Source organism: Amblyomma mixtum, chromosome 10 (genome assembly GCF_055824585.1).
Source record: "Amblyomma mixtum isolate Tamu chromosome 10, ASM5582458v1, whole genome shotgun sequence".
NCBI lineage: Eukaryota > Metazoa > Arthropoda > Arachnida > Ixodida > Ixodidae > Amblyomma > Amblyomma mixtum.
In genome coordinates, this window is record NC_143021.1 from 21,544,765 (window position 1) to 21,567,615 (window position 22,851).

General features: G+C 46.2%; 1 long non-coding RNA gene across 1 annotated transcript in view; it reads left to right on the plus strand.

Annotated features, from left to right (window-relative positions):
- The first annotated feature begins 7,403 nt into the window (after nt 1–7,403).
- The window catches only part of LOC149325322 (uncharacterized), a 49,995-nt gene continuing 34,547 nt past the window's right edge, over nt 7,404–22,851 (plus strand). Inside the window, exon 1 of the long non-coding RNA XR_016286583.1 lies at nt 7,404–7,635. This is a non-coding gene — a long non-coding RNA (uncharacterized LOC149325322). The remainder of the gene's footprint in view (nt 7,636–22,851) is intronic.

Sequence of the window (22,851 nt, forward strand, 5' to 3'; positions counted from 1 at the left end):
TTTGGCGAGGCAGGCATTATGGGGCCGAAAATGGCGAGTAAGTTGATTGAAATGAGAATAAGAGAAAAAAAGATAAACGGTAAAGGTGCTCATTTGTCAGCTCTACATGGCGCGGAAAGGCTACAGCTTTCAGTGAGATGTGTTTTATTGCGTTCGAAAGGAGACATAGCGGGTACTCAGCTCAGATCATACGCGTGTGCTCATAATATACCCAGTTCTTTAATCGCTTAAAATTCTTAGCTTCGTCGCAACAGCTCATCGGCATTGACTATATATGCATGTGTTTGAGCCATCGGATGGGGCTCATTCAGATATGAACCTCTGCATACTCCCAGACGGCAAATGACAATCTCGTACGTCTACCACAATGGAGCCACTTTCGAAGAGTAAAAAAAAACGGTAAGCCAATGAATGGAGAGTGTAAAGGGAGAGGAGAAGCACTTTCCTATTTTCGCCCTATATGCCCCTTCATTACTTTTTCGCACTTTTTCTCCGCAACATAGAACAGCCAACTCGACGAAATATATTTACTGGTGTATTTCCATTACAGTTGTTGGCCCTTGGATATGTTTCATGTGCACAGAAGGCGCAAAAGCGAATATTTTTTTCATTTGGGTTTTGCCACATCCTGCGTTCCTTGAACGTCCAGGGCCAGCATTTTCCCCGATGAAGTAAAACGAACGAAGGAACACAGAGACGCTATGTACGCTAAACATCATCTGTAACTTTAAAATTTAAAAGGTGGCATTTTTAGCTGCTTTTATTACACATTCGCATGCACAGAAATCCTGTAGGAGAATATGGCAACTACGAAGAAAAGGCTGGTAGAAAAAAGCTGATGAAACAGCAGGAGAAGGGGTGCAAAAAATTACTCACAGCTGCTAGTTAACAAAATTCTATGCCTATCAAAGGGAACGTTTGAATCCAAAACTTGAACGACACTTAAGTTCTCCTTAAGAGTATGACACAATATCGTTAAAGGGTCTCTACGGTGGCCTGGGAGTTCCCTGACGCAGCATTTTTGCAAAGAACGACAAGATTGATGTCATGGCATACTGCTTTACTACAGATCACGGTTTATATAATTGGTGACGCTAATTAGTAGCCCTAATTAGAAAAATGTTCCTGCAGTAAAATTCGCCTACTGTTTCGTGTGACATGCTCGTACCAGCTCTCCACTTATTGCGCTGAACGAAGGTTCTATAGTGGTACACACGTAGTGCGCCCGGCTCCCGACCCAGAAGACAGCGCCTCAATTCCGCTTAACAATATTTGTTGTCTTCAGTGAGACTGCTTTTGTCTCACACTGCTTCTCGACAAATCATGATTTTTCAATCACAGTGATGCCGACACCGGCTTCTCCTACGAACGGTACCTTCAACACAATAGCGTTATAAGGACATCTTGCCCCTGCAAGAAGCTGACGGCTCTCTAAGTCACTTGCTTCCTGCGTTTTTATTAAAGAAGGCTCCAAATATCCCCTTGTTGTTAATGATCGTGGCTCTGCTGCTCAAGTGCTGAACTGCAATCCTCAAATCCCTTTACATGGCAGGCTAGTTAATCTGGTGCTGCGATGGCTTCGACTGCTATGAGGTGCTCTAGCCACAATGACAGCGTACTATCTGGGCGAGGTAACACTTCCCGCACCTCAAAGCCGTCCTGTATATCTCATTCTGAGTGTAAGAAAAAAACTTCAGGATCGTGTCACTCCGAGCAGGCGCCTTCTGTTCTGATTTTGTTCAGCTTAGGGCACAGTCTTGCCAGGTAATTTGGAGCACAAAAAACGACGGCGACACCACAAACCTTTTTTTCTCAATATGGCCTCTACTACCGCCATTTTTCATCGCGGTACCTGTATTGGCCCCTTTAGTGGTCTGTTTGGAAGCAACATCAAACTTTCTTTAAAGCTGTCTGATTGTTGCAGCCTCCAATTCATCTGTCCATTTCCCTACATCGTTTAGCATCTTACCTTCGGGTGGAAATCTTCATGTCTATCCGAAAAGAGATTTGTCTTCCCTAAAACACTTGCGAAAGCGTTCATGAAAAGGTGATATGGACTGAAGTAAGGAACGCGGCACACGGTAGGTCTCTCGTTAAAACCGGCCGCGATAGCCGAGTTTTGATTGACTAACTAATCGCAGGACTCAAATTTAGGCGCCAAAAGAGGGAAACCGGTGAGAGAACGCTGTGCATACCAACTTCAAGGCTCTGTGCCTTAGACATTCGGAAGGACCGCAGCTTGAAGTTCTGAAGCGGGGCCACGTGTGCTAACCCTAAATCGTAGTAGCCGAACAACTTAATTATCAGAAAGTATGAGCAAGGGAATCCGGGCATATTCGGATTCAAGTTAATGGGGGGCTCTCTTGCAGATTAGACCTCAGGTAGCATCACAGCTCAGCCTTGTAGCATCCTCTCCTACGCTACTCGTCGGGTCTGGGCTGGACGACGCAGCCTCCCATTCCTCTAGGTTAGAGAGTCGCAAATGCTTCGGGGGTTCGTCCATAGGACATTCAAAAATAATGTGAGGGTTGCTTCGGGTGCACAGCCCAGAACCGAGTCCGGTCTGAATTCGTCCGGGTAAATTTGGAATAAATGAACAAATTTATAAATATTCCAGTTTAAAACTGTTACTGCCACCAGGCCACACTTCGCCTTTTGTTGAGTGAGGGCAAAAGCCTAAAGCGCCGAGGGATTACCAAAGAGCTTTGGCTGTGAGCGGTTGCCTAGGCGATGTCGGGACGACGATGAATGGAGTTTTCTGCCGGCGCAAGCGGATTACCGTGTGATCCGTGAACCGCGGAAATGAACACAGAAATAGGTTACCGAAATCAACGACAACATTAGACAAACAGGACACCGTACAATATGATTGGGTCCAAAACGAAAAATCTCATAAATGGGCAGCGGTACAAATCAAGAGTAAAAAATCAAACAACTATGGCGCGAAGCGAAGAAATGAAAAGCAGGCCCGGGCACCCCGGAGCAATCCTCGGCGGAACAACGAACTGCAAACTTCGTCAAGCTGTTCCAAGTGGCGGCGAGGAAGGACAAGAAGAATGTGCTGATCATAGCTGGTGACTTCGACGCTAGTCACAAAAGTTGTAGTTCCTCAAAATACAACAGAAAAGACAAAAAACTTGCCCGCTGCAGGATAGTTCCAACTTGAGCTATGCACAGATTTCACTAAACCCACAAGAATTGGAAGGACCGTGAGCAGATACAGGTTCCTTGATCTTAACTTCACGAGATATAGGGCGTACGTCAGGTGGGAGCACTTTGACGAAGATCTAGGCTGCGACCAACGCGACCAGGATTACAACCTCCATACTTAGGAGAACGATCGGAAATGCATGGATCACGGTATGGAGAAAGTTTCAAAGTAGCTTTCACGCCCAAGAAAAAAAACTCGACACGTCGATAAAGACAATGCATCTAATCAAGCAAGACAGCTCCAACTACAGTACACAACTAAGGAGGAGTGAGAAACAGACGCGAAACTGCTACACCTATTGAAGGCTAGGAGAAGTCTTATCAAAATAAACATTTTTTTACGTACGCTGAAAATCCCGCTGTCGATTTTCGCAAGCTGGATACAATACCCTGAAGCAAAGGCAAGAAACAGAAAGCAAATCGGATTAACGCAACTTGAATATTTTTGCAAACAAGCATAGACAAGGCATCTGTAAATGATAAGGAAAACTGAATAGACGACAGAGATGAATTTGATACTTGACTACTGGTTAGCGGATTCCACTGAAATGTTGTTCACGCAAATAATACTTATGACAGTGATTACATGGGCCTAATAAGGTTATTTTGTGACTATATATGCCTTTTTGTAGAGGCACAACCAGATGAAAATACAGATGAAAAATGGAAACATGCAAAAGACAGAAATTAAGCCGCAAGCTGAAGAAGATTGCAGAAATCACAAAGGAAGCCATGGGATATGCTACCCATTTAGCGAGACGAAACAGAAAGCAATTCTGTGACTCACTGAAAGGTACGCTAGACACAGAACAAACATTGATAATCCTCAGATATTTGTTAGTTCCCAATGAGACAAAGCCGAAAAAAGCCAATGTTTTACAAAGAGAAGAGTATAGGTATGAAGGGGAGCACAAGCAAGAAGTTGGCTAACTGGGCGGCAGATACACTGACTCAGAAGGCAGAGAAGCCAGCAAGGAGAAACATGAGATGAATGAAAACGTCCAAATGAACCGAGAAATAACCGAAGAAGAGGCAACTGCCGCGATAAGGCAGTGAACTGGCAAAATGGCCCCGTGAGCTAACTGCATCAATAACACGGTGATTCAAAAAATGACAAAATAACAACTAGAACAGATGAGAAGGTTTCTGAACAAATGCTGCCAGCATAGAAGGGTACCAAGAAAATGGCGCCACGCTGAAATCACCTCATCCCCAGACCAGGTATGAAATGCTACCTGAAGAATCTCACACAAGTATCACTAACATATTGCTTAGGAGAGTCGTATGAACGTATTGTTCACAGCAGGCTAAGAAACTGGTTTTGGAAGAATAAAGTGGTATTGCCCAATATGCTCGGCTTGCGACCAGGGCGATCGACGTATGACATACTTTTTCATCTGAAAGAGGAGGTGTATTAAAAAGTCGCCTGCAGAAGGCATGAAATCATCGTGGTCGCACTAGATGTGAAGACGGCTTATACCCGGTCAGCCACCATTAAATTCTCCACACCTTGAGGTCCATCATCTACTACAGAAAGCACACAAATGTTTTAAAACATTTCTGTCTGATATAATGCTCCCTGATCCGATGTAGCAAATTAAACATTCAGACACCTTACAGAAATCGCCAATATCGCCATCTATGTTCATTGAAGCAATGAGGCACTTGTCAGGCGAACTCCACAAAGTAGAGGACGTAGGCTTAGACATGTACGCATATATTTCATTATGGTGCACATAGGGCTCGTTACGACAAGAATAAGAACGGTTCCACGAAGTGGCAAGCATGGACAGACGCTCGCGAAGAAGGCATGATTGGCATGCTCTGCAGAAAAATTCGAGAGCGTGAGGTTCACAGAAGGGCTTGAAGGTCCAAATTCGCTGAAAACGACAGCGCATTCCGGTGGTCAAGCTATGCAGAATTATCGACATGTGAATTCACGAAAGCAAAGAAGCTTACCACATGGTTCAGAATTTGACTTAGACAACTCAAATCACCAGAATGACAAGGTTATTGAAGAAAAGAAAGCGACGGCCCGGGGAGAACACGCTGAAACATGTTACAGGATTTGTAGTTAAGGGGGTAACCAGCAGCCTCACATATCAATACCTATCTAGGTCCGAAAATGACATTATATAGGTGATACTCAGCAAAGCTCACAAGACAGCACTGGGACTGGCACAAATGTCAGCTAGGGAGAAGTTGTCACAACTTCGGATCAGCAACGCATACAGGGAATTCGAGGAATCCCATAAATTCGAACAGTTCAGAAGGTTACAAAAGATGTGAACGGAAAACTTTGTCCTGAGCAGACTGAGTTCCAAAAATATGCCCACCGAAGCCGCATGAAAACACAACACACCCGCGGACACGAGGGGGAGCTTTTGTCACGCACACATACCCAAGAAACACACACCCGGAAATGTATAAAGAGGGGAGGGTGACGAGAGCGACTGATCTTCTTTCTTGCACTTGCTTTTGAAGACATGAATAAACTATGAACAAATGAAAGTTGGCATCCTCATGAATTCCTCATCGAAAGGTCGGTTGAGCCTAGGCCAAGTCCGACACTGCATGCCCTGTGTTGCCCGCGCCGGACGCCTATGGCGCCATGTGCACACGGCGGCACATTTCAAAGAAACAAGCACACCTGCTTCGTTCTGAAGGCAAAGTCTTTGTGATTTTTTTCAATTTCCCACAGGTCGGTAGCAAGGTAAATAGCGTCCACAGGTAGAGACAGCACCAGGACTGAGACTCATATTGCCAGTTGTAAGGACTCCTTCTGAGCAACGAAGGAAATGATTGCATTAGCCAGTGGAGACGGTTTTTTTTTATTAATCCTTGCGTGGGACAGGCTGGGAAATTAGTCTCTCCGGCCGCTTTCTCATCATTTTTCAGCTGTCATATTATTTGTTACTATTGTTTTTCAGCGAACCTGTCTGAGAGCGAATGGGTTTAGATAGCTGTGTACAAAGATCAGCGTTTTCAACAATTTGTAATTGATATATTCCATAAGATGGATCTGTCTGTTTCTATTTTGTCGTTCTTGAAGGCTGAAGAAAATTCATTTCGAGTACCTTCCGTGACAGACAGCAGGACGAACTTGTTTTTGTAAGAGGAATGAGATGAACGGCTACGTATCCGCACCAGTCTAGAAAAAGGACAAAAAGTTCAAAGCACAGATTGTGGTGGCGAAATGGTTTGATGCATGATGCGCAAACTTCTATGCAGCTTGGAGCCTGGCAGTGGGAAAACTACCGTGATGGGCAAAAAGGTAAGGAACGGCACGGCAGAAACAAGTCCGAATGCAATGTACAAAAAAGCAGATCTTACTAAATCTAGTGTTACCAACCCCCACTTCATGCACAAAATCTTGCAACTTTAGGGAAATCCAGAGTTCAGTAAAGCAGAAAGTTGGGCTAGTTGGTAACGATCTATCTAAAAACGACACAGAGAAAAACACGAAAAACACAAGGAGAACGGACAGGAGAGTGGGGCACTAGCAGCTGATGTTTGGTCGAAGAAACACCTCTCACTCGGCAAGCATGCGCCAGTAAATTTAGCACGTGTAAACAGGATAAAAAACCCAAATAGAAACGTGAAGTAGCTGCATGATAGACATACGGACGAAACCCACACGAAAAAAAATATTTATATGAGAGAATTAAGACAAAAAAGCCTAAACCCCCGCCGCCGCGGTGGCTCAGCGGTTATGGTGCTCGGCTGCTGACCCAAAAGACGCGGGTTCGATCCCGGCCGCGGCGGCTAGAGTTTCTTTGGAGGAGAAATTCTAGAGGCCCGTGTACTGTGCGATGTCAGGGCACGTTAAAGAACCCCAGGTGGTCGAAATTTCCGGAGCCCTCCACTACGGCGTCTCTCATAGCCTCAGTCGCTTTGGGACGTTAAACCCCATAAACCAAACCAAACCTAAACCCCCGGGGTGACCGAAGCACATAATCAGCTTCGGAGCAATAGCGCAAACAGGACAAGGGACCAAGAACGAGAAGACACACACAGCGCTACACACAGCGTCCTGTTTGCGCTATTGCTCCGAAGTATGAACCAGCAAGCCCGAATTTCAACGTTGATAACAACATAATCAGCACATACGAAAGACGAAAACAGCATGAAAGCACTATCACTTCTGCTATCAGATGCTAAAACACCGAAGTGGAACTCGCACAGAAGTCGTTACCTGCGGCGATTATGTTCGAGGCCACCACTGCTTCTCTGTCCACTCTTTTTCTTCCGTGCCCGATGATAAGGACTGTGAGGGCGGCTGTCTGCCCAACATGGGTGCGACAAGCATCATCGGGCGCAGAAGAAAAAGAGTGGATAGGGAGATATAGGAGGCCTCGGACATAATCGCCGCAGGTAACGACTTCTGTGTGAGTTCCACTTCGGTGTTTTGGCTGGAAAAAGAACGTAAGTTTCTCAGTATCTGATAGAAGAAGTGGTAGCGCTTTCATGCACTTTTCGCCTTTCGCATGTGCTGATTATGTGCTTCGGTAACCCACGGGGTTTAGGTTTTTTTGTCTTAATTCTTGTCTTATATATATATTTCCCTGTGGGTTTAGCCCGTATGTCTATCGTACAGCTACTTCATGTTTTGCTTGGGTTTTTATCTTGTATTCACGAGCTGAATTTTCTGGCGCATGCTCACCGAGTCAGAGGTGTTTCTTCGACCACGCATCAGTTCCTAGATCGCTACTGTGCTGCCCGTTCTCGCTGTGTTTTCCGTGTTTTTTTGTGGGCCGTTTTTAGATAGAAAACCAGACGGCCCATCATGGCAAACTTTCGGAGTAGTTTACAAGTGCGATAATTCAAGAACTGAAGTGAATAGTTTTCGAGACCTGCTAATTTAGCCGAGGCGTCTATTTTCTATTTCTACATAAAAAAAAAATTAGGAGGATGCAGGTGTTGTGACGACGGGCCGAACATCTACGGTGCTTATGCGCTAGCTCAGCTTAGTTCACTGTTTATCGAAACTCAGTCCGTGAAGTTTCGCTGCTCGTCTTATTATCATCATCGTCAGCCTGACAACGCCCACTGCAGGACAGAGGGCTCTGCCACATGTCTCCAATTAACCCTGTCATTTGCCTGCTGCGCCACCGATTCGCTGGAAGGTTGCTAATCTCATCCGCCGACCTAACTCTCTGCCGCCCCCTGCTACGATTTACTTCTCTGAGAATCCAAACTCTTACCTTGAACTACCATAGGTTATCTTGCCTTCGCATTACATACCTTCCATAAACGCATTCCTTCCTTTTGGCTTCGGCTAAGATGTTATTAAACCGGATTTGTACCGTGACCCACTCTGACGTTCTTTCTTTAGCTTAGCCTACCCTATTTTTTTTCTATTCCAAAGCTCGCTGCGTTCTCCTCGGTTCAAGTTGTACCCTTGATTCACATATTTTGATTGTTTCCCGTTCCCTCTCTCTTCCCTCTTTAATCCCCTCATTCCCTTCCCCTGTGCAGGGTAGCCAACCGGAATCCTTTCTGGTTAACATCCGTGCCTTTCCCCTCTCTCTTCTATCTATCTAACTTAAAAATAACAGCGCCGGTGGTATCCTCCTTCTTGTTCCCTGTTTTTCATCAAAGTGTACACTGTTTTTGTCATGATGATTCAATACCAACTAGCCCAAACGTCTGCTCGTTAAAGGTTCCATTGGTCTTCCTTCATATCACAGTTTTCTGCTTCACCAGCTAATACAAGAGCCTATAATTCGCTTTCCAAAATTTGGGTGCCCAGGACGCGCTGTATAGTACAAAAAATGAGATTGAAATTGATACCGGCAAACTCCTCCCACCGGGAGCGGCCGCCATATTGAATGCCGTCATGGTGTCACAAGAAAATACACGGAGCAGTCTATTCTGCTATCGTTGCTACATTGCCGGCAGCGAGGTCTCTTGTCCCTTGTGCTTTGGCGAGGGATCGAAGAAGTAGTCTTCGCTGCTATATGAGTTACTGCTGCCGCAGAAGTGATAACAGCAAAGTAGCTTTTCTTGGTATAGGTAGGGTGAGGTAACACTAGGCTGATGCGACGCCGATCAACGGTCGATAGCTAGTTGGTATGCAAATGGCGCCGTTGACGCACAGGTCTGTCACGCTAGACCGACCACTACGCCAGCACGAACAGCGACTGCGTATCGCAGTAGCGTTTATGGTGTACCTAGTGGGAACCAGAAGAGTGTGGTGTGGGGCTAGTTGGTATGACATTCTATAAGCTTAAATATTTGAAAACTTATTGGACCTCATCCTAGCCACGGTGACAGACGCGATGTGCGTGCACCAGCGAGGGTGCGCTTTCAATCCGTGCCTGCGCACAGAACCGAACGGCGAGGCAAGCGACAAGAACAAAAAACACCACAGGACGCTGTCGTTCGTCGCCGTGGCCGTGCCCTGGGCTTGCGAGGCCTAGCGAAAGTTTCACGCTCGGTGAAGCGACAGCCGGAAAAACTTCGCTCATGTGTACGTTATCCACGTCGAAAAAGCGAAAAGAGCGGCTGCATTTCAAATCATTACACTTGAACAGGGATGAGCGGTGAACTCTTGCCAGATTCTTAAATGTCTGTGGACGGCGAAACGCCGGCCCCTTTTGTGACGGCGCCTAGCGAGTCCGCACGATTCGTGTGCTCCATTTCGGTGATTGCGGATAGCGAATTCATAAGTTTTAGCGCATGCACCGTGGCTACCGTGACCTGAGACCGATGGCTAACTACATCGCAGGATGCGCGTACGATAAGGGAGAAGTACAGATGTGACCCACTCTGCAGAGAATGGGCTGGAGGCAGCCGGCAGTAGTCATTGGCGTCGACTGTGCACAACAAATCTGGCTATTTTGGTTAGTGAAAGTGGTTTCGGAACATCTCTTTATGTGAAGCGATTTGAAATCAATTATTGGCGACATCGGAGGAAGCAGGTAGAATTAGCGGGAAGCGTTAGTCATACTCGAAGCGTTTCCAAGCAGGTAATAACCTCATCGGCACTAAATGCAGTGTTATCATTATGTGTAAACGAGTAAAACTACTATTTATGAGCAAAAGAAGATAATATTTATGATAAGGAGAGTAACCTTGCGTTTTAAGCCAATCAAACGAGTAGCAGTGTTTGTGCACAGCTATGTAAACAACCTCAGTGCGGGGCTGCAGTTTTAATCGTCGCATTCCCTGGGGACTTTGCGCACGCAGAATAAATGCGAAATGATGTACTATTATGTTGAAATACTCATTTAGACGGTGGAGAATATTCGTTGGCGTGGACAACGAAACATTCGAGTCGCGTTTGGTTTTGGTTTTTCCATCGGCTTGGTTCTGCCGAAGGGTTCTGCGGGCTGAAAGGAATGTATTTCCGACTTGCACATGCACATCCAGCGGAGAACCCGTAGTAATCGGTACTTTTCTCTGCTATTTTCGTACCGAATGCTTACTCTAGTGCCACCTTGTGATAATTGCAGTTTAATTATCGCGCCGACGAATAGCGGGAAGGAACGTAGCAGCCAGCGACAGAGAGCCACGCCCTACACGGCGCACATCGGTGAGGGCATACACGGCTCGCGTCACTTTTCGCATACGAAAGCACATGACTGCTCAAAAGAGACCACACTCATAACAAACGAACAATAAACGTTCTAATTGTAAAAAATCAAGCAGGGGTGCTTAATATAGTTTTCCCCAAGCATCAGAAAACGGGTGCCACGAGCTAGTCCGCTTTCCCAAGGATCACTAAGCTCGCGTACTAAGCTGAAGGCTTCCAAAAAGAAAAAAAAATCGAAATATTTATTTTATTTCAAAAAAGGGAAACAATAAAACTTTTCGAGCGAATACCGTCCATGATATGCATGCAAGCACCACAACGCAACCAACAGTGCGGAGCAGACGCCTCATTGCGGGTATACCCTTTTGACGTCAGCAATCAGAGGTGGCCATACTAGCAAGCCATTCGCAAAATAAACGAAAAATATTCACTTTAAACATATTTACCTCACAGAATCCGTTGAAACTTCAGAGAAGTGTAACATAACGTTTTGGGAATTAATAATAGGCAGGATACGCGCGAAAATAGGCTGTCATGACCCCTTTCTTTTCTTTTACATAGGGCTCTTGTTTTTGTTCAAACAACAAAACCGCGCCGGTAGTGTTTTCCTTCTTGTTCCTTGTTTTTTGTGAGGATGAATCAATACCAACTTGTCCAAGAGATTGCTCTACTTCGGTCACCCTAACTAGACGTATTCACTAACAACTTTCATCGCCTCGCACCAATCCTAAACTGCAGTTCTCTTCCGAGCCTGTTGCACATCAGTTTCTTGCATGTTAATTTTTAGCCACACCCTTCTCCAGTGCCTCTCTAAGTCATTTATTATGCTTTCCAATTCGTGTCTCCGATCATCCCTTGTGAACAGGCGCTGAACAACGTTGGTGAGACGGCGTCTTCCTTCCTCACACCTTTCCTCATTGGAATTTTTTAGTTGCTGATTTATGGACTATGGCGGCTCTGGAACGGTTATAAGCACGCTCCAGTATTTTTACACAAGGCTCTCCTATACCATGATTCTGCAATGCCTGCATTACTGCTAAGGTTTCGATTGATACCTACAAGGAAAGGAGGCTTACCTGCAAGCAGAAGCACGGCTGCCACCCAAACGTGCATTCTGTCTTTCTGCAAACAAATTGAGGATTATTGAATGCAGTACAGGTAACGAAGGCAATGGACACTAAGTGCGTCATGCATGAAAGGTGAAATCAAGCATACGCAACACTCACAATACTCATGAATTCACAAACGAGTGTTGGGAATGCTGTGTATGCTCTATATCACCATTTTTTTCCTCATCTTCACCTTCTTCAGGAGTAGCATGCCAGCTTAACTATCAGGCACACCTCTCCTGTAAGCATTCAAATCTTCCACACTCTGAATCATTTGTAGCACACTTTTGGCTGTGGTTCATTGCTTCCCTGACCGAGCCAAGGCTTTCCCGGCAGATTATACGTACTTTCAGCTTTGCATATGATCTCAGTGGTAGGTATAGAATGTTCACAGTTCGTAATCTGTAACTCCGAGCGTAGCGCCAGTGTTACATAACGGAGTAGCGAAACCCTTACGATTTGTCTCATGGTAACGAATATCGAACCTAACTTCAAGAAAGCCGCCGCGGTGGCTGAGTGGTTATGGTGCTCGGCTGCTAACCCAAAAGACGCGGGTTCGATCCCGGCCGCGGCGGCTGGAATTTCTTTGGAGGAGAAATTCTAGAGGCCCGTGTACTGTGCGATGTCAGTGCACGTTAAAGAACCCCAGGTGGTCGAAATTTCCGGAGCCCTCCACTACGGCGTCTCTCATAGCCTTAGTCGCTTTGGGACGTAAAACCCCCATAAACCAAACCAAACCTAACTTCAAGAACGCTACCTGTTTCTTAGAAAGTGCAGAAAAGAGCGGGCAGCAGCCATGAGGTCTTCATTCTGAATATATACTCCTCTTCCTATTTTGTCTGTGTTTTGACGTATAGAAAAAACAGAAGCGGCCGCAAAGATCCGAAGCTCCTCGAAGAAGGTTATAATTAATAAACTTGAGGTTATAATTAATAAATTGTGGTAAGATCATAACTGCGTCCCGCTAAGCAACGAGCACTGGTTTTAAAAGTGTCAGCCATTGGCGTGTGTGCGGTGGACCTGAAAAGCGTAACTCAATATATCTCAATAAGATGTCTTGGGACCTGTCAGCTCGTAGTCAAAATACTGATGCTCCTATTTCGGCCCTTCTCTATCATAGTCGACGTGAGCTAAAACAGCTTACCTTGTTCTGAAGGCCGGATTTACTAAATTCACTGCAGAGCTGCATACGACGAAGCAGTCTTTTAAAGGGAGTCTGCACCGACGTCATAGGGGCGGTCATTTTGTGGTGCATGTATCACGTCGAATAGCCGCATTCATATCTAATCGGCTGCCCGCCAGCTGCTCCACTTTGCAGTGCTGGGGCTGCGCACTGCACCACGCAATAGCGCCAGCAATGTTACATTCTCTCATTGTCTCGGACAGCGTTCTGCTTCTCAGCCTCCTTATCGAAACGATACTGATGTATTGCGACGGCATCTCGAAGCTCACTCACGACTTGAAAATACGCAGCCGGCTAGCTGTTATCTCTGCCACTCGCGGATTCAGGTCATAAAGACGAGTGCGCAAGCATGATATGAAGCTCTATTTATGATCAATTTGAGTATATGATGCTTTGATACACGACGACGGATTTAGTTGTGGGACTTCCTCAGTTCAACTGAGAGTGATGTGGAATCAGATTAAGAGTCCATGCACTGAAAAACTTATGGCAGCTTAGAAATAAAGCGGCGCAAGATAAGGAAAAACCATTTCCGCGCATTTCCGGAATTTGTGATATTTAGGGGTGCCGTAAGAACCCCTCCAAAGGCTTAAAAGCATACCCCTTGGCATGGTTACTTCGGCAAAGACAGTGCAGCTCAAGCGACCGACAAATACCAATTCTGTAATGTCTCAGAGACTGCGTAACTCTAGGACTTGTTACAGTGCCAGGCTTGCACACATATGTAGCTTTCCTAAAGTCGCGGGGTGGCCTGTGAAAGTCGCGGGTGGCCTCCATGAATGAAATATTCATGGAGGCAAGAGAAAAATTCAATATATGTGAGATGATATTTTCACGATGTCTTTCATTCGTAGTATTTGTTTTAAAGTTTCAGCGTCACCTGCGGAATTTGTTGAGGGCTTGATCTGAAAACATAGGCGCTTTCAGAGGCATAATCTTGTCACTCACTGCCCGCAAGTAAGTTGTGTTCAGTTCATGGATGATTTCTGTGTGGACTCTGGATCGTGGTCGGCTTTCAAACTGGCGGATTAGTCCATAGGTGTTCATCCAAGGCTCCATCTTCGTTTACATGCGCTTAAGCTTTGTAGACACGTCCTAAAGTCCCAGTGGTAAATGTGGGTACCTGCGCAAGTTCATGCCCAGAAACACTGATAAGGTACAAACTTGATAGTCTATCTCTTCGTCGAGAGTATACGCAAGAAACCCCGCCAGTAGCTTCCCACAATCTCAACCACTTAGACGTAAGAAAGAAATATATCTCTAGAAAGGTGTAGCACACTCTTGTAATGCTCATAGATAATAGAGTGACTCTAACCTTGAGTGGCTTCTGTGATCAGTCAATTTTCTTAAAGGTGACCAGCGCCCTCTGCTTCCTTCCCGCTTTTTCTGTGTTACGACCCGTGCCACCAGCGCCTTCCCAATGTACAAGAAGAGGAGGCGGCGTTAGCACGCGCTAGATAGAAGGCAGGTAGGATTGCTTGCTTCGAGTACGGTGTAAGGAGAAATTTTCTAATGACTTATATAGTTCCTACCGACGAACCCTCCACCCCCGCTCTGTGTCCAGCGAATAGTGAGGGAGTTACTGCGTCTTTCCGTTCCTTCAAAATCGATCTTCTACACGGCTTAACCCGCCGCGGTGGCTCAGTGGTTAGTGTCCTCGGCTACTGAGCCGTAGTTCCTGGTTTCGAAACCGACTGCGCCGGCCGCGTTTCGATGGAGGCGAAAAAAATGGCGCCCATATGCTGTACCATTTCAGTGCACGTTAAATATCACCAGATGGTCGGAATTTTTCCGGAGCCCTTTACTACGAAACCTGTTTCTTCCTTCTTTCTCCCACTCAATCCTTTATTCCTCCCCTTACGGCGCGGTTCAGGTGTCAGCTGAGATGTGAAACATAATGCGCCGTTTCCTTTCTCAAAACACAATTTTCAGTTTCAATTTTCTACCATGCCTTCCATGGGGCGCTAAGCACTTTTCTTTTATAGATGGGCCGTGTCGGTTTGTTGTTTCATCCCAAGCTGCCACGCATACAAACGAAACAAGTGAACGCGGTGCTACGCGTTGCTGCTTGTATCTCGGTGGTCGCGGTCACTATAGCTCTGTTGAAGGCCGGCACAGTGCACTTCCGCTCGCTGCACGCCATTCCTAAGTTCATTTGAAATGTCGAAAAAAACGAGGTAAAATGCGATATATAATCATCAGCTGACAACGATGCAACTTAAGCGCCGTCATGAAATGATTGAGCCAGCGTAATAGGATAAATTATTTAATCGCTTATTTGCACTTGATACCCCCTAAACTTTGCACTACATAGAGAGATTTATAAACGTTTTGGCCGCATATATTTGCTTGAAAAGTAGAATGTACTCATTAAAACAAAACATCTTCGTCATTTGTTAGCACATTGCTACAGATGCAGCAATGCGGTGGTTTTGCCGCTAACTGCCAGCCTTGGCCAGCTTGTTTATATCATGGTGCAGACCTTTCCAAATTCGTCGTGTGGTTGTTGCGCGGGTTCCTTTATCAGCGTCTGTTTCATGTGACTGATTACTTTTCGTCCTCATTGAAACCTTTTTGCCGCTTGTTTTGAACCGTACTAGGCAGTGTGCCAGTCGCATGTTTTCGAACTACTGTCCCAGAAACGGTGTCATAACATCAAGACGAATACCGCACAACACGCGAAAAAAATCGTGCTGCATTAGAAAGTGTCAAAGTGAGAATTCCTGTGTTGGCGTCCGCTGGCAACTCCACTGGCATTTTATAGCCTGCTTGTTGCGGGTACGATACGGTTATGCCTCTGTCATTCGGTGCATGTGACAAACTAAAGAGCGACATAGAATGCCTGTGTGGAAGATCGGATCTTTGTTTCGGACCACCGGTTGATAGTTTGTACGAAACAGCGTGCCTCCAATGGGAGCCATCTCTTATGCCCTGTCATACTAACACATGTGAAATATTGACGAGATTCATTTCCATTTGAGACGACCTTCTTAGCTATATCTTGAACTACATCCCTTATTGTACGCTCTCACTATCCATTTCTTGCAGTCGTTCGTCATTGCACTCTTCTTTTTACTTTTTTACAAAGTAATATTTTTAGATCCCTCATATGACGAACGCTCTTGTAGCAGAAGCGGTCTTACGGAGGACTGTCTACACTTGTAATTTTCAAGCCAGTGCTTATTTAACTGCTTATTTCTTCACATGAATTTGTCGCCCTTAGTATATCATCAATTAAAAGAGATTTTCTAGTTATTAATCGATAGCCTACGGAGGTCACTCTGCGGGAAATCCGGCGTCGTCCGTCATCCTGCGTCAGTCGGAAAAAAACTCGGGAGAGGGTCCAAATGAAGTCAGAATTAGAGAGGAGTTTGCTCTGATGAGGGTATTTGAGATTATAAAAGTAAATAATTAAAAATAATTAGCTGGCATTCTGGTTCGAGCCAAGGCACTCTGCGTACCAGGGGGACACGCAACGCACGGCTTTTTTATGCGAAAGCAATACTGCTTGCACTTTTCTGCCATCGATGGTCGTGGCGCCTCCTTACACAGTGGCGCGTCACGTGACCGTGTGACGTCACAACAGACCGAGAGCCTGGGTAAAGCCCCTGAATGAAACAAAAGTAGCGAAAAGCTTTGAACTTTCCGACACTCCTCCTCTCCTGACGCGCCACCGGAGAATCGAGCCTCCCATTAGCCGAGGCGCCGTAGTCACGTGTTAGCGCGCGCTTTTTGGCTCCGCAGCAGACGCCGGCGCCATTGCCGGGGCTGGGAGTCGCGCTTCATTTTCTTTCTGTGCAACAGTTTCGGCGAGAAGTGTTTTTTTTTTCATCTTTGACGGCGTCTACGTGTTGCGGCGATGCCGAGCTTCTGTTGCGCGTATGGATGCAACAACCGAGGTGGCAGTGGCAAAAGATTTTTTGTAATTCCTTCCAGAAAAAGCAACGCGGCTCGCCGAAAGGTTTGGCAGCACAGGATCGGCCGGGCAAACTTCGATAATGTTGTGGATCCGCGTCTTTGTGAGATAAGTGGTCGTTTTTCAGTTGTCAGTCGTGTTTTTTCGGGTGATTTGGTGAGAAGCGCCAGCGGCTCCAATCTTTCTTTGCACTAAATGCCATTTGGAATGATTTTAAATAGACTCGTTCGCTAGCGGGTATGAAAGCCATGCTGAAGTGCAGGTTTAATGTTGCGCGCATTGCGCGGCGTGAGAGCTTGGTTTCAGTCGGGCTCGTTCGAGCCCGACTGAAACCCGTTTGAGCCCCGCCGATTACGTTGCTCGCTATGCAGGTCTAGGCTTGATGTTGCGCGCATTGCTTGTCGTATTTGTGTTGCTGCAGCTGGACTCCTGGGCCCACAAACTCGATACTAAAGGGGCGGCACTCGCTGTTTGAGCCTTCGCTGCTCATGCTGCTCGCGGTGCAGTTCTAGCTTTCATGTTGAACGCACCGCTAGATGTATTTGTTTTGTTACAGTGCACTCCTTCGCACACGAACTCGACACCAAAGGTGTGGTACTTGCTGTTGAAGCTCCTGCTGCTCATGCTGCTTGCGATTAAGGTCTAGCTTTCATGTTGCATGCATTGCTGAACGTATTTTTCAAGCAGCGTTCTAAACCGAAATCGGGCGTTACTGTTGCTAGGCACATTAACGCACCTGTCGCTTGAATACTCGATATCTGCGTGGATAATACTTGAGAATGCAAGCAAGGACCTCGGTAAAACATAGTTTCCGACATTTTGGGTTTAGGCCGTCGTCGCTGCCGCGAATTCCTGCGAAAATCACGCTGCGTGGAGCTATGTAACGTGGATAGGTTGTGTCAGATGAATCACTAACGCAGGGGCGCGCGCAATCATCCAGACCATTTCCAAAGTTCGACATTGGAAAAGCTCCTCATGGCTTTTAACGCGGAGTGGTAACGTGTTAACACTTCTGTATTCTTTTTTCAGTTATGAAAGGTCACGCGCTATATTTTTTTTCGTGCCTTGTTTCTCCCACGCCACAATCTCAATGCAGCGGAATCGGAGGCAGAAAATGCAACAAAAATAATGCGGGCGCGCGGTCCGCTGCGCGCCAAAGCGCGAGCGACGAGAAAGCCACTCGTCGAGCGATGGTAGTCACTCTAGCGCCGTGAACTCGCTCGCGCGCGCCACTTCCAACGTGTGCTCCGCAGTCAAAGCGATCGAAGAACAAGAAATTTCTATAAAGCAATCCAACGTTGGTCTGGGCAGTTATTACAGTAACTGATTTTTCAATCTCTCATTTCATGATGTCATTTTGACCGAAGCAGCTGCGCTCCTCTCAGTGCGCTATCTCGGATGATGTGTACAAGACGAGGCTGGAACGATCTGCTGCGGCCAAGCGATGGCGCCGCGCCGTAGAAACAGACGAAGAACGGGAAGAACGGCTAGCTAAACAACGTGCGTATGCAGCAGCCTGGCGACCACGCCGGTCAACATCTCTTGATGCGGGTGCATCTACAAGTGCAGGGCCAAGTTTAATGAGTGGTGTTTATCTTTCCTCATATTTATTTATTTATTTATTTGTGACGCTGAGTGTGCCGCGCGGCATAAAACGTGGTGTTAGTCACGAAGGGTAGAATAAGTTACAGAAATGCATGAAGCCTGGTTGCGTGTAAAAAGTCACATAAGCTTCGGGCGTAAATGTTTTTAGTTACCCACACGTTCAAACTAGAGTCATTGTTTGCAGACAGTCCTGCCTCTTGAAGAACTCGAGCGCGCACCAGTGAAGTTCCGGGACATGTCCACAGTAGGTGGTGGACATTGGTGTCGGAAGTGGGTGTCTCGCAGTGAGGGCATTTTTGCGGCGCAGGAATCTTGTCACTTTTCCACTGGTTGCGAACAGCAGGCGTAAGGGCCAATCCGACGCGCAGCCGCCTCAGAAAGACCTCCTCCACCCGTGATAGGTTGGGGGGAGGGGGGTAGGTACACGGTGGAATAAGAGCACGTGTACGCTGCCTGAGGGAGGCTGAAGATGTTAGATGTGTCAGAAGTGGATCTGGTGGCAAAGAGGCAGGTGGAGTTTGTGGAGTGTCAGTCTCACGAGATATGTCAGGTGCGATGCTGTGGACATCTGTGCGAGCTTGAACCCACTGAATGCGTATAGGCACCGGGTAAGATTTACAAGCAGCATGTATGGCCTGGGAAACCCGAAGGGTACCGCGGACTTTCTTTAGATGCTTCACGGCTTCTTGGGAATGGGTACATAGGTGCTCCTGGTTATAAGGAGGGTCGTCAGGTAAAGCTGCTATGGCATTTAATATTGCTTGCAGCTCCAAAGAAAGAAATGATGAAGTGTCAGTAGAGTAGGTTTGTCGGCCGTAGAGTTGAGGGTGTGTCGGGCTTATAAAAGCAGTTGATCCTGCTGTTGGGGTTATGGCGACCTCTGTGTAAAGAGTGCAGCTGTCATGTTGCGTAGAAAAATCTTGTGGTAACGGCGGTGAGAAGAACTCCGACTTCTTATGACGGGCAGACTTGTTTGATGTGATGTGACAGTAGTCCCATGGAGGTGGTTGAGGCGCGAACATCGGACGAAGAGAAACTTTCCGTGCTCTATTTGTTTGTCTCTGGGTAATTAAATCTTCCAGTGTGTTGAGCTGCGCATACTCCTGCAGCAGACAAATAGGAGTTGCTCGAGGTAGGCCAGTAATGACTCGCATGGCTTCGTGGTTGAGTGTGTCAAGTGTGGACCATTGTCGTTTAGTAAGTTGTTGGAACTGAGCCTGGTATAGGAGCCGAGGTTTAAAGACAGTACGAACAAGTCGACGAGCTGTATCTGAACGGGCACCTCCAGAGCGATTGGCTATCCTGCGGATGAGGCCAAGTGTGTTTATAGCACTCTTGCGCATGGCTGACAACCAAGCCGTGCCCTTGCCTGAAGAATGAACGTGCAGGCCTAAAACATTGGTATGTTCCACCTCAGGAAGTGGGGCATTGTCAATAGTGAGCACGAACGGAGTGGATTTGAAAGTACGGCGGCCAGCTTTATTGCCCACATGGACATAGCAAGACTTGGAGAGGTTGAGAGAGAGGCCAGTGTCGGCAAGAAAGTTATGGAGGATATTGAGGGCATTTTGCATGAACTCTTGCTGCACCTGAGCTGAGCGATTTGTGGACCAGAGAGTGATATCGTCTGCATATGCCAGAACCTGAACATTAGGAAGGGTGGAGAGACTGTGTACCAAAGGAATGAATGCGATGTTAAATAGAACTGGGGCTAAAACTGAGCCCTGCGGTACACCCCGATTAGAAATGAAGTGGCCTGTGGGTTTACCATTGACGTGGATAGCAAATGTTCTTTGCGAAAGAAAGGCATGACTTGCTCGACAAAGCTGCAAGGGAATGCCAAGTGATGCCATAGTGTTGAGGATGGCTGCGTGGAGAATGTTATCGTAGGCCTTTGTGATGTCTGTTGCCAGGACTGTGCGAACGAGACGGCTGTGAGGTGAGCGACGTATCACATCGTTGGCAAAGCTGTCGAGACCATCCTCAGCGCCGTATCCTGGTCGGAAACCGATTTAAGCAGACGAATATTTCTGATGATGGTCGAGCCACCAAGAGATTCGAGTGGCAAGCAGTTTTTCATAGAGTTTACAAATTGTTGTTTCCTCATATCTTTCAACTCTCTTTTATTTGCAAGTGGCAGCGGTGGTGGCTCGGATGGAGCCAGTAGGCAGGCCCGTGCACTTTCCTTATCCTTCTCTCAGTCGCAACCAACCAACCGTCGGCGCAGAGCGGCGGTAGACACGGCGGATGCGGGCTGAAGAAACGGATGAAGTTGCTTTCGCAATTTCCGTGCTTAACCAAGCTGAGCCTCTGCCAATTTTTTAAATTCTTTAGTGCCACAGTCCTCGGAGGGTCATTGAATCAAAGAAGGCTACCATTTTGCGCACTCGATCTCTGTTCTGCACAATCGGATATCTGCGCGTTTTGCTCCTGCTCGATTACTATAGAGGGAATTCTTGCGGCATGTCTTTCAGGCATTCTCTTTTGTTGTCACATTGCGGTATGTTATCACTATTCTGTTCTTGGAAGGGAAGTACCACACACTACTGCACCGATTATGAGTCTGTTCATTTGTCGAGCTATATGCAGGCGCTTCCAGATCATTCCCCCCAGGTTTTTTTCACCTTGAATGAGCTGGAACAATAGGCTGCAGGCTGCAGAAAGAGAACCCTCTACGGAGCACACGGTTTAACAGCAACATCAGTACTCCCACGGTTTTTAAGCATATATTTTACCAACAGGCGTATTTGCAGGTTCCTGGGCTACATCGTTGGTTGCGATCGAAGCCACTGAAAGCTTTGCAGAGTGCTGCGGCAACCCCTGTCGCGCTGTAAAAACGTTAAGAAGAACTGAATCTTTAATGTGGTCGCAATACACAGTGAAATCCACGCAAGTATGCCAAGAACCAGCTGTTTATCCTCGAAGTTTTTCAAAATGTATTCCTCATAGTGAAAATGAAAAGCTGAGTAGACATATTTTTCTCCGACGCCATACACGACTTTAGTTGTAATTTTTGTGAGCTACAAATACAGGAAATCACTTCAACACAACCTTTTCCAAATTCTTAGAATATAGCGAAGGCCTGTGGTTGGTAACGCGAAAGATTATCGACTTTATTAAAGGGGGCATGATACTAGCGCCTTTTATTCTGTGCGAAAATGCGGCAGAAAAAAATACACAAGCAGATTCGGATTGAGTCAACAAAGAGAGAAGGAGAGAAAACCTTTTTATTTTCTCGCTCAATATTCAGCGCTAAGCAAGTCCGGGCCTTGCCAGATAAGCGCCACTTCATCGTTCCGTTGGGCCCACGCCAGCCAGCCACGCCAGTAGCATGGACTAATAATATCTATTTCGTACTTGACGGACATATTGTGAATACTATCAGAGTCACAACAGTAAGGGGTATTTTTAGGCTTAAAAATGTTAAGCAGGCTTTATTTCGTTCCGTCATAAAGTAGCACAGTATCTATGTAATATAGTACCGATGTCGTGCCTGGGCACAAGAAAGTCAAAGATGCATCGACTATTTTTTGTCCACTAATGACCTATCCATTGTGAATAATTTCTTTCATAGTAAATCTCTTGTAGCTGCACCCCATCAGAGAATTTGCTTCATTTCATACGATGCCTGGGTCTGCAATGGAAGAAGTAAGAAGCGAAAATGTGTTTTCTTTGTCTTCTTAAGCTGTTTGGTCACGCATTCGAGGAAAGCGCTTTAATTTAGTTACAATCTTCTCCCCTGGAGTCGGAATAACTTTGTTTTCAATGGAGGTCCTTCTTTTGTAGTTTTCGCAGAAGCTCTAGCGTTATCCGCAGGTTTTTACAACCTTGGCCTCTTGAAGGAGGACAAAAGGGAGCGGAAAAGATGTGCTTGCTATGGCATACATGAGCGAAGCCAACAGTAACAGAAGCTGAGGAGCATATTAGATGTATTTTTATCTTTTTTTTTTGCTAATTTGTGGTGTTCATCAAATGGCGCTTAGTACAGTAATTACTTTTTAAGATAATGAAATAGAGCAGCATTCGCCTCGCCCATGATTTCTAATCATTTGCCCTAAAAAGTGATTACCCTATTAAGCTCCAATTCAAGAACACCACAAATTATCACATGAAAAATGCATCCGCTATGCTCCTCGGCTTCGGTTACTGTTGGCTTCGGTCATTTATGTCATAGCGAAATCGTTTTTTCCCTTCCATTTTCTGCTCCCTCAAGAGAGAGCTCTCGCCTCGCGCTGAATATGGATGAGGATACATTTACACAACAAGCAGCCCGTCAGTTTTATCCACACCA